At 42.7% G+C, this 11640-nt stretch overlaps 1 long non-coding RNA gene across 1 annotated transcript; it reads left to right on the top strand.

Moving 5' to 3' along the window:
• The first annotated feature begins 5844 nt into the window (after window positions 1–5844).
• On the top strand, window positions 5845–6557 carry LOC109964358 (uncharacterized). Its single transcript, XR_002275499.1, has 3 exons — window positions 5845–5914; window positions 6078–6302; window positions 6396–6557. It is a non-coding gene; the product is annotated as an uncharacterized LOC109964358 (long non-coding RNA).
• Window positions 6558–11640: the final 5083 nt, after the last annotated feature.

Here is an 11640-nt window from a genome sequence, read left to right as displayed (position 1 = left end):
ACCTTTCCAGGTGTTCCTCCACCTGCTCTCTGCTCTCACTACAGATCACAATGTCATCTGCAAACATCATTGTCCATGGAGATTCCTGTCTGACCTCATCTGTCAACCTGTCCATCACCACAGCAAACAAGAAGGGACTCAAAGCCGATCCTTGATGTAGCCCCACCTCCACCTTGAACTCCTTTGTCTGACCTACAGCACATCTCACTACTGCCGTACTCCTCTCATACATATCCTGGACTACTCTGATGCACTTCTCTACCACTCCTGACATCCTCATACAGTACACCTCTCCTCCATTCCTCAGGCGTCTTCTCACTCTCTAAAATCCTGTTGAACAAACTAGATAGAAACTCCACTGCTGTCTCTCCTAGACACTTCCACACCTCTACAGGTATGTCATCTGGACCAACAGCCTTTCCACTCTTCATTCTCCTCAGAGCCTTCCTCACCTCATCCTTTCTAATCTACTTCCTGTTCTACAATATTCACCTCTTCCCTCCTTCTTTCCCTCTCATTTTCCTCTTTCATCAGTTCCTCAAAATACTCCTTCCATCTTCTCTGCACACTCTCCTCACTTGTTAGCACCTTTCCATCTCTCTCCTTAATCACCTTTATATGTTGCACATCCTTCCCATCTCTATCTCTCTGTCTTGACAAAACGAGGAGTCAGAACAAGGTTTTAGTGCCAATTTAAATGATTTCCTTATATTTAGTGTGTGCAATAAATCATTTGTGCAGGCAATGTAAGAATGAAGTGGTGTGTATGTGCACATTGTCAGTTTGGAAATTAAACAAACCCCAAACCCAGGCAATGTGGATCCTGTAGGGAGAAAGGAGTAAGAGAGAATGAACAGTCCATGAAGACTGTCTTGAACTGTCTCAACTGAGATTTACCATACATTCACATTGATTCGGCAAAAACACAACTCTCTGCTGTGTTTTTGTGTGAGGAGCTGTGTTGGTCAGGGGGAATGAGGGGTCGCAGGCATGTACAATGTTGGGACAAATCCATGTGAGTAGTTTCATTCATGGTTCCAGCTCATGAGCTTCCATTGTTTTGAATAGTCATGCTGCTAACATACCCTACTCTACCTTAGCACCAATTCTACCATCAGTATGTTGGCAATGATAAATGACACAGCCTAACATGCTGAAAAAACTTAGACATTGTTGGCCATCAAAGGACTGAAACACCACCAATGGGGATAAATATCTCAGACTCAAGGCCAGTCAGGAAGAACTGATGAAGCCTCTTGGATGAGATGTGAAACGTCTTCAACCTAAAAACCTAGTCCAGTTGATTTTTCTAAGTGTTTTCAGCTTACTGTGACCTGGATGACTGAGAATCTGCATGGACACAGCTTAACATCTAATACCCTAACTAATGAAAACACATGGTGTGTCATTAAGGTGTGTTAACTGTGGCCCAAATTCAACAGGGAACAGCAGCATATGCTCATGATAACAAGGTAAACAAAAGTTATCTTCCTGCAGACGTCGGTGTTCCAATTGTACCCTGTATGTCATAGGTCAACACACTGCCCTTGACAAATAATGTCACAGTCCCATGTGGCAAAAGATGAACCAGATCCAACTTTTTCACAGCAAAGGGGTGCATCATTTTGCCAGAACCCTCTACGGTGTTGGTGCTGGTGTTGGCTGTGGTGAACGCAATCCCTGATAGAAATAAATTGAGAGGGCTGCATTTTGTCACACCTGTGAAACTCAGGCATAGCCTTACACAGGTGTCACCAAATTAACTCTAGGACCCACCTTATCTGCAGACTGCTGCAGGTAGAGCAGCAAAAGAGCAGGAAAGGAGGGGCCTTAACACTACTGAACTTCCTGGTAGGTGAATACTGGCCTACTGAGTGATAACTATGGTCCAATAACCAGTGATAGCAACCCATTGATTGGCAGGATAACATCTGCAGCACATTAATGTGCTTAGTCACTCAAATGTTGCTCAAAGTCTTGGGGCTTAAGGTGTGGACACACATGACAACCAAGCGAAACCTACAAAGACTGGACATACCGTGCTTCTTCAGGTTTATAGCCCACATCATTCAGTAAGGAGCAGACACTTGACTGAGTAAACACTGTGGACAACACACTTAATGACTGTTTGCTAACAGATGGAACTTCTGGCAATAACCATGCTGGAGCTGCCTGTTAAGCCCTGTTTGGGCCATCATGGGCTACACTATCTGCAGCTAAAATCCTACAGGTACTGTGCAGTGTTTTGCTCTAGTTTTAACCCTCAGAGCAGCGCATGCTAAAGTCATTACGACCAGAGTCCCTTTGAAGAGGGGGACCGAAAGAAACAGGACAAGTCTGAGCCCTTGTCTCCCCTTTTCTCCAGCCCATTTTTTCTTTTCCTCTCCAAAAGAATGCCTGCAAGACCTCATACTATTATCTGCTTTTTCAATTCATTTCCCTTCCTGCTTGCTGCCTGATCTCTTCCAGCCTCCCTTTCTGTCTTTCATTCATTCCACTTAACCCTAACCTGCCTCATGATTCTGCTCTCACTTTCTGTTTCATTTGCCCTCCCCCTTTACAACAGTGGCATCAAAAGCATCCCAATTTTGCAAGCCTCCCCCTTTTTCCTCCAGACATAACGATGGTCACTATGGCCAAACAATTCAGTTTGTGTTTCATCAGACCAGAGGACAATTCTCCAGAAAGTAAGATCTTTGTCTCCATGTGCACCTGCAAACTATAGTCAGCCTTTTTATAGCCGTCTTGGAGCAGTGGCTTCTTCTTTGCTGAGCAGTCTTTCAGGTTATGTTGATAAAGGACTTGTTTTACTGTGGATATAGATACTTTGGTACCTGTTTCCTCCAGTGTCTTCACGCGTTTGAAGGTAGGCCTTAATATACAGCCACAGATGTACCTCCTATTGTCAGTTAGCCTATCAAAAGCTTTTAAAAGCATGACATTGTTTTCTGGACTTTTTCAAGCTGTTTAAAGGCACAGTCAGCTGAATGTATGCAAGCTTCTGGCCCACTGGAATTGTGATATAGTGAATTATAAGTGAAATAATTAAATAATTATCTGTAAACAACTGCTGGAAAAATTACTTGTGTCATGCGTAAAGTATGTCCTAATCGACTTGCCAAAATGAGAGTTTGTTAACATGACATATGTGGAATGGTTTTGATGACTTCAACTTAAGTGTACTGTATGTAAATCTCTGATATAAACATATAGTATATGTATGCTACTTTCATTTAAAATACAAATGTCTTGTCATGAAACAACAGCTTGTGACCTGTTAAATGAGGGTGTGGGTTGCCTTGTGGGGTGACTGTGGTTCAGTGGGTAGAGCAGTCCTCTCCCAACTGGAGGGTCGGGAGTTCGAATCTCGGTGTCTGCAGTCCACATGTCGAAGTGTTCTTGGGCAAGACACTGAACCTCTAAGTTGCCCCCGATTGTTACAGCCATCGGTTGAGTTGGCACTGCGTAGATGGCTGCCTCGGTTCTCTACTGCAAACAAATTCCTTGTGTGTAACATAATAAAGGCGGTTTGATTCCCAGTGCACGTGTCAAAGTGTCCTTGAGCAAGATGCTGAACCACAAGTTGCTCCCGGTGATATCACCTGTGTGTGTGTGTTTGGGAGTGCGAATGGGTGAATGGGCAAATAATGTGAAAACACGTTGAGTGTGCTGCAATGCATAGAAAAGAGCTATGCAAATATAAGACCATTTACATATGCTTTTTTAACCACAACCACAGCTTGTAAAATATTATAGTTATATACCTTTACCTATTAGACCTGCTGCACTGATAACTAATAAGATGTGCTCTGAACCTTGATGGTGTAAACGCTGTTAGAGTTTAAATAAAGATTTTGGTCTGTGTGACTGTACGATGTGGCCAAACTGTATTTGAACATGGGAAACCCACCATGGGTCAAACCTATATTGCATACACATGATGGCCTCAGGTGCCATATGAGTTGTAGTTATAGTCTCTTTTGGACATAGTCTAATCTTATACACAGAGGACACAATGAGGTTTTCAGCTGTAGCTGACAAATTTCTGTGAAAATCCAATTATCGGTGTCCTGCTCCAACAATGACTGCATCAATTCGACTTAACAGAGGTGTGTGATTAGAAACAGCCTATCACCTCTCTCTTTACAACACACTACACACACATAAGTAAAGCTGCAGTGGGCAAATTTAGGACCATTTGGGATTCACATTAGTTGGATAAACCTCACCTCATACACACATCCATATACACACACTCCTCAAACCATGAGCACATCAGGTATGAACCTTGCAACATCCGTCTTAAATCCATAGTGTTCTACCTGCCAACTGTGGGAACAGTTTTCCATGCTGGTTTAATCTTGTCTACCTCACTGCTGCGCCTATGCCTGTGTGAGTGTGTTGGTGGGTTGTGTTTTGATTAATTAAATATACTAAATATATGTGCAGATACAATTTGTGTTATGTATGAATTGTGTTCAAACTATATACATACTGTATGTTTATGTGTACATGTAGAGTTTTCTCTACTCTTGATTCTCTGTGTATGACTGTGCGTATTTATGTTGTTGACTTTTTTATGCATGCTCATTTTTTCCCCATGTTATGTGCTTGCATTTGTAATTTGAGTGTGTTTTTTGTGTTTGTGTGTGAGCATAAGGGTGCAACTGCCCACAGTGTGGTTGCTGGTCAGTTCATTCTAGCAGCAGGTTGTCAGGTATTTTTACTGTCTCACCTGGGTGTGTGTGTGCGTGTGCATGGGGGGGTATGTTACTCTATACTTGTGGGGACTGAAAAACGAGAGTACACTGTCTTTGTTGAGATTCACCTGAATTTTATGAAAACAATGTAGGTTAGGCTAAGGTTCGGGTCTGGTTAAGGTTAGGGTAAGTCTCCAGGAAATTAATGTAAGTCTATGTAAAGACACAGTAAGTGACCAAAAAGAAAAGGATGTGTGTGCGTGCACTCGTGTGTCATGGAAGGTTGTTAGCAGATCATGGCCAGTGTTGTCCAAGGGACTGACATGAAGGCAGATAAGCCTGGAACAGAGGTAGCAGTCTACCCAGACGCCAGGAGGTGGTGGGAGGGGAGCAAGACCCTGTGTGAATCTGGCATGGGAGGCTGCTATCACTGACATGCTAATACATGAACCTCATTACAACGCAGATAGCCATTCTAGCTCAAGTAAAATTGTGCACCACAGATTTACAGACATGCATTTCATTTGTGTTGCCTGTACACTTTACATGGAGATAAATAAATGTTTTATTTGATAAAGGTGCACATTGTCAGGCTCTACAACAGTGTTATACACAACATAAGCACTAGTAGACTTACCTTGAACAGCATTACGCACCCAGCAGTAACATTTACAGTAGTCACACATTTTCACTTTTACTTAAAGCCAAAGAAAATGATAACTCCCAGAATGTTTTCCAACAGTCACACCGTTTGATTCCCGGCTTCTCCAGTGTATGTGTTAAAGTGTCCTCACAGTCACATTGTAATATGGCAGCACTGTCATGTGTGTAAATAAACAAGATTAACTCACCCTAGGCTAAATGGAATGATTTATAATAATAATAATAAAGCTTTATTTATATAGCACTTTACAACTCCAGGGAGCACAGAGTGCTGCACAATGGTTACGTCCGTGGCCCAAACCACCCCCAGCACCTCATTTGCTGGCATGAGCTGTCACAGTAACTCCGCCTCCGCAGAGGTGGGAAGGCATTCTAGGCAGCAAGGCACACCTGCTCTCAATTACCAGACTAGCACTTAAGGTGAGCGTTGGTGTTGGTGTGCCCTCGTTGCCAGATGATCTCTTGTATTCCTGCCGGTAACCTGTCTTTGATCTCATCACTAGGACACCCTATGTATGAACTGTTTTCTGTGTTGTTGGACTTGATTTCAGGTAGTAATGAACTGACTGCCCTGCTTGTTTTTTGAAGGGTAGCTTTCTGTTTGAACTGTTTTTGCTGTGGACTAGTGTTACAGAACAAAGTACCCTCTTCATGTTGGTTGCAGCCTTTTTGTATAGCACCATTTGGTGCCTGGATTATGAACCGTTTCTTTAGGTGACACTCCTCAGGATGAGGAGACCAACTCTTGCTGGGACTGGTTGCCTGGCTCTGGATCCCAACTGTCAGCCGTCCTCACACCATCCTGCTACCTGCTCTACCATCCGCTGTGAGCCTGATTCTCACTATCTACTGCACGCTGGACCAGTGATCTCCTGTGCCAACTCCTACACCACCTCTAGACTGTGTTTCATGCCTATGGCATTCACCTGACTTGAGCCAGTAAATTCTGCTACTCAGGCCCTCAGTATACTATCAGTATTGCCATAATCTTAGCGTCACTGTTACTCATTCTCATCCTCTGCTTTTCTTTAGCCAGCTGCGCCTCTCCTACAACCTTGGGTTGTAGCTCTAGCAGTCCAGTCAACCCAGCACTCCCCGCTGCCCTGAGATCAGCTGACGAGACCGGTTCTGACCACTCATTTCTGTAGTCATTAAAATACTTTTACCTGGTTAAGCCTGAGTCAGAGTTCTGCCTTTTTACTGAGTCCGAACTAGTATACGTATATACGGTTCTCCGTAACAACAATAGAACATGTGTAGCAAATAGAAAACATTACTAAAACAATACAACCTAAACAGAATAAAACACAAATTTACAAAACAGGAATAAAAAAAACTTCCATATCAAGATACAAATAGCATAAAACAACAAGTTAAACGACATCCCTTTGGGGCAAGTAAAACAGATTAAACACCAATTACATTTACATGAAATTCACAGCTTGGCAGCAAACCCAGTCTGTCAGTAAATCTGACCTGATAGACTGATGACACTGAAAACCTGCTCTATCCCAGTGAGACTGCAAGAATGACAGTCAAGAATTCTGAGCTCAGTCTGACAGGGGGAAATGATTGTCCAATGTTTTTGAAAAAACAGAGGGTTTCACTTTAGTGCTATTTCTCCGAGCATCCTGAACTGTAATATTGTCCTCCATTTTTCATCTAGGTCCTAAAACAAAATTGACATGCCCATATATATGTGAGAATAGGTTAGTTGGCATTCAGTACCACTGAGGTAAAATGCAAGGGGCTACACTGATTGTGGGGTGAGGGGTTGCAGGGGCAGTGTTGTAGGCATGTACAATATGGCCACATTGTAACAAGTTGAGGCGACTGATTTCATTCGCGTTTCCAGCCCAGGGGTTTCCATTGTGTTTTGATTAGCCATGCTGCTAATGTAGCATATTCTACCTTAGCACCAATTCTACCACCAGTGTGTCAGATAAAAAACACCTTTTAACATCCAGTACTAACTAAAATGCGTGATTTATTGTTATGGTGCGTTGCCTGTGGCCCAAATTCAAGAGTGAATAGCAGTGAATGCTCATGCAACCAAGATAGATAGATAGATAATCCTTTATTGTCATTGTAACACATACAATTTTTGAGTGACCTCCAATCGCTACACCAATATATACACATGAAATAAGATCATAAAAAAACTTAACGGCTAGAAAAATGAAATAAACAACAGACCCCCCCCCCACACACACACACACACACACAGGCATATTATATTTTAGCAGCATTGACTGTGACTGCTGCTGGGTAAAAACTATTCCTGAATCTAGTGGTCCTTGATTTGATTGCTCTGACCCGTCTACATGACGGCAGCAGTTCAAAGAGTGAAGGTCCTGGGTGTGAAGTGTCCTTAATGATGTTCTGAGCTTTTTTGAGGCAGTGGGAACTGTGTAGTTCTTCCAGAGTGAGGAGAGGGCAGCCGACATTCAGCTTGTGGTGAACCAGTGCTGAGGCTGAGAGCTGTGGATGTGTGTGAGCCCACTCTCACAATCTGGCTGTGTCTGGGCAGGAAGCTCTTAATCCATATGCAGGTGGAATATGGCATTCCCAGGTCCACCAGCTTGTCCACCAGTTTGTGGGGGAGGATGGTGTTGAATGTGAAGCTATAATCCACAAAGAACAGCCGTGCATAGCTCTCCTTATGCTTCAAGTGGGACAGCACAGTGTGGAGGGCTGTGGCTACGACATCCTCTGTGGATCTATTTGCCCTGTATGCAAACTGGTGTGGGTCAGATGTTGGTGGGAGGAATGACATAATGTGTCCCCGTACCAGTTTCTCAAAACACTTCATCACCACTGGAGTGAGTGCAACTGGCCAGTAGTCATTGAAGCTGGTTATGTTGGGTTTCTTAGGCAAGGGAACTAGGATGGAGGACTTCAGGCAGGGTGGAAGAGTGGACTGGGCCAGAGACTGGTTGAAGATCCTAGTGAAGACTCCAGACAGTTGGTCTGCACAGTCCTCCAGCACACGTCCGGGAAAGTCATCCAGTCCAACATCCTTCCTTCCTTTCCTGAACCATTCTGCTCCCATGCATTGATTTGTTAAGCTCAAGGCCCAACCATTGACGCTGACATGTCGAATAGGCCAAAAAGCCACCAGCAGGGTCTGACTAGTGCCAAGGGTGCGGGGCATACCAGGAAAATGATCCCTGACAGATGCTCACCAACGGCCGACCATCAGCTTGGTGTGTTTCTGCCCTAAACTGTGACATACTTGTTAGGTTTTCTATAGAGACCTTTGATTTTGCATGACCCTGTGTCACCCAGGCAGAGTCAGTCCAGGGTCGGAGCTAGGATACTCTGTGTGGATAAGTCGCTTGTCCTGTGTGTTGGTAAGTTGCTTGTGGCTTTTTTTTTTTTAATCATAGGCACCTGCCAAAATTGTCAAGCCATGTAATTCTGATCCAGGGTTCTGCACTTGTTTCCATATTTCAGCACCCCTTCAGGAGGTGGTACTAAAGGCGGTACTAGTTCCAGGAACATGAAGGGGGAGGCGATGGGTGCTCAGAGAGCTGTTGCCTGTGATGGGTTAAATGACAGTGTCTTCACACCTCATTTAGCATTACAAGCAGTGTGTAAACACACTTCCTATTTTAGAGGTAAAATGAGGACTTAACTTGCTGGTTTAGAGGGTAAACAGGGACTTCGGGGGACATACAGTAAACTTCCAGTTCATGTGAACATGAAATACAAGCGTGTACACTGACAGTGAACCCAGGGCACTGCTTGGACCATTACAAACTGGCCAGTGGATCAGACTGCCATCCAGAACACAATCTGTCATAATTTTGTTTGTTTACTCCACTGCAACATAATCATTCCTAGGTTTTCTATAAACTTGTTCAATCTTTTCAATTTCTCCTGCTCTGTTGGGCTGTGGGCAGTAATCATTCAATAGGTGCTTGTCACAATTATAACATAATGGGGGGTTACTTATGATGCAACACTTTACTTGAGGGGGAGCAATAAGAGTAACTAGTAATCAAGTAATGACTAATCAGTGAGATGACACTTGTTTGTAGTGCTCAGAAGCTGATTCAGTGTTAAATGGGTCAAAAACAACAAGGGTAAAGCATTCACTACACAACCTCCTGAGATGCTGGTCTTTGCTAAGCAGTACAGTAAGGTTACTTGTTTCTTCAGGTTTGTTTTGCAGACCCTCTGAATTGGTTTGACACAAAGCAATGTCACAAAGCAAGGTCACAAAGGTCATCTGTAATTATGTTCAATGGAGTACAACTGATTTGCTTTGGCCGTCAATACTGAATGATGAATGTCAAAGCATGTACAGTATGTTTTTATGTACCAATGTACAATTGGTCATGCCCTTCCTGTCCACTGAAAACCATGTATCCTCAAATTTGGTGGTTTTGAATTTTTCTAATAAACTGAAGAATTAAATGTTCATGTAAAGTTTGAGAAAATTATCATCTTAAGCTAAACAAACAACCAAAAATCAACTTGCATTGGCTGTAAAATGCCTTGTCACAAGTCCAAGAAAAATGTACTCATAGCGATATGTGGTTTTTACAAGATGCTCTAATCATATGATATTTTGTACTGTATTGTACTTTGTTGCTGGAAATTCTGTACTGGGCAGTACAGCGAGACGGTGGTTAGCGCTGTCACTTCACAGCAAGAAGGTTCCAGATGTGAGCCCGGGTCAACACGATGCTTTTTTATACAGAGCCTGAATGTTATCCCTGTGCCTGCATGGGTTCTCTCTGGGTACTCCAGCCTCCTCCCACAGTCCAAAGACATGCATCTTAGGTTGATTGGTGACTCTAAATTGCCCATAGGAGTGTGTGTATGTGTGTGGTTGTCTGTCTCTAAGTGTTAGCCCTGTGATAGACTGGCGACCTGTCTAGATTGTATCCTGCCTCTCGCTCAATGTCAGCTGGGATTGGCTCCAGCAATCCTATTCAGGAAAAAGTGGTATAGATAATGGATGGATGGAAATTATGTACTTCAACATGATGCAGTTAAAATATATGAGTTGATTTGTGCTCAACTATGTGTTTGTTGGTCAGGTTTGTGTCATTGTATTTTGACCTCCAAGGAGAGAGCATCTCATACAAACTTGTTATCTTGAACTTGACACTAAAGTCCACCCCAGCTTAAGACAATAAGAGAGGAGACAGAGGGAGGATGAAGAGAGGAGGAAAAGGACAGCAGAGAGGTGGCAGATGGCTGCAGAGCAGAAATGATGGAGGGATAAAGAGATATGGTAAGTTAGAGGGGAAAAGGAAGATTATATTTTTTAGGTGTGTGTATCCTGTGGATGATTGTCCAGAGTAAGAGAGACAGCAATTCTGCAAAGAATTTTCTGCAATAAACTGAGAATCACAAATTAGATTTCATTCACTGTATTGGAGTGGAGGCAGACATCTTAAAGTATGCTGTCATGTTTGGATCTTTGTGCTGTTATATCAATTACATTATTGTCATGTAGTACTGCAGTGCCAACCAGATCAGTCATGACTTAACAGTGCATTATGCAGCCGTTCTCTCAGTTTCAAATTGCTGCAAAATGTTTTTCATAATTTGGGTCTCATGATGGTCCAGTTGTGTTTTTACAAACATCTGTAGTGAGAAAACAAAAATACTTCATGTTTTAGAGTACAGGTATGAGCCAAACATTTAGAATATCGAATAAAAGTACATTTTTTCAGTAATTTGTTTCAAAAAGTGAAACTTGTATGTTATATTAGTTCACTACACACAAAGTGAAATATTTCAAATCTTTATTTTTCAATTTTGATGATTATGGATTAAAGACAAAAAACCCCAAATCCAGTATTTCACAAAATTAGAATATTTCATGTGACCAATAAAAAAAGGATCTTAAACACATGTTGGCCTTCTGAAAAGTGTGTTAATGTACTGTATTATGTCCTCAGTACTTTGTTGGGCCTCCTTTTGCATTAATTACTGCATCAAGGCGGCGTGGCATGGAGGCGATCAGCCTTTGACACAGTTGAGGTGTTATGGTAGCCCAAGTTGCTTTGATATTGGCCTTCAGCTTGTCTGCATTTCGGGGTCTGTGTTCCCTCATCGTCCTCTTGACAATACCCCATAGATTTTCAATGGGGTTTAAGTCAGGTGAGTTTGCCGGCCAATCAAGTACAGTTATTCCATGGCTATTAAACCAGGTACTGGTAATTTTGGCTGTGTGGGCAGGTGCCAAATCCTGCTGGAAAATAAAATCTTCAGCTCCAAAAAGCTTGTCGGCAGCAGGAAGCATGAAGTGCTCTAA

The sequence above is a fragment of the Monopterus albus genome, unplaced genomic scaffold (assembly GCF_001952655.1).
Source record: "Monopterus albus unplaced genomic scaffold, M_albus_1.0 scaffold87.1, whole genome shotgun sequence".
NCBI lineage: Eukaryota > Metazoa > Chordata > Actinopteri > Synbranchiformes > Synbranchidae > Monopterus > Monopterus albus.
Note: the sequence above shows the minus strand (reverse complement) of the source record. Positions and strands in the feature narration are given on the sequence as shown.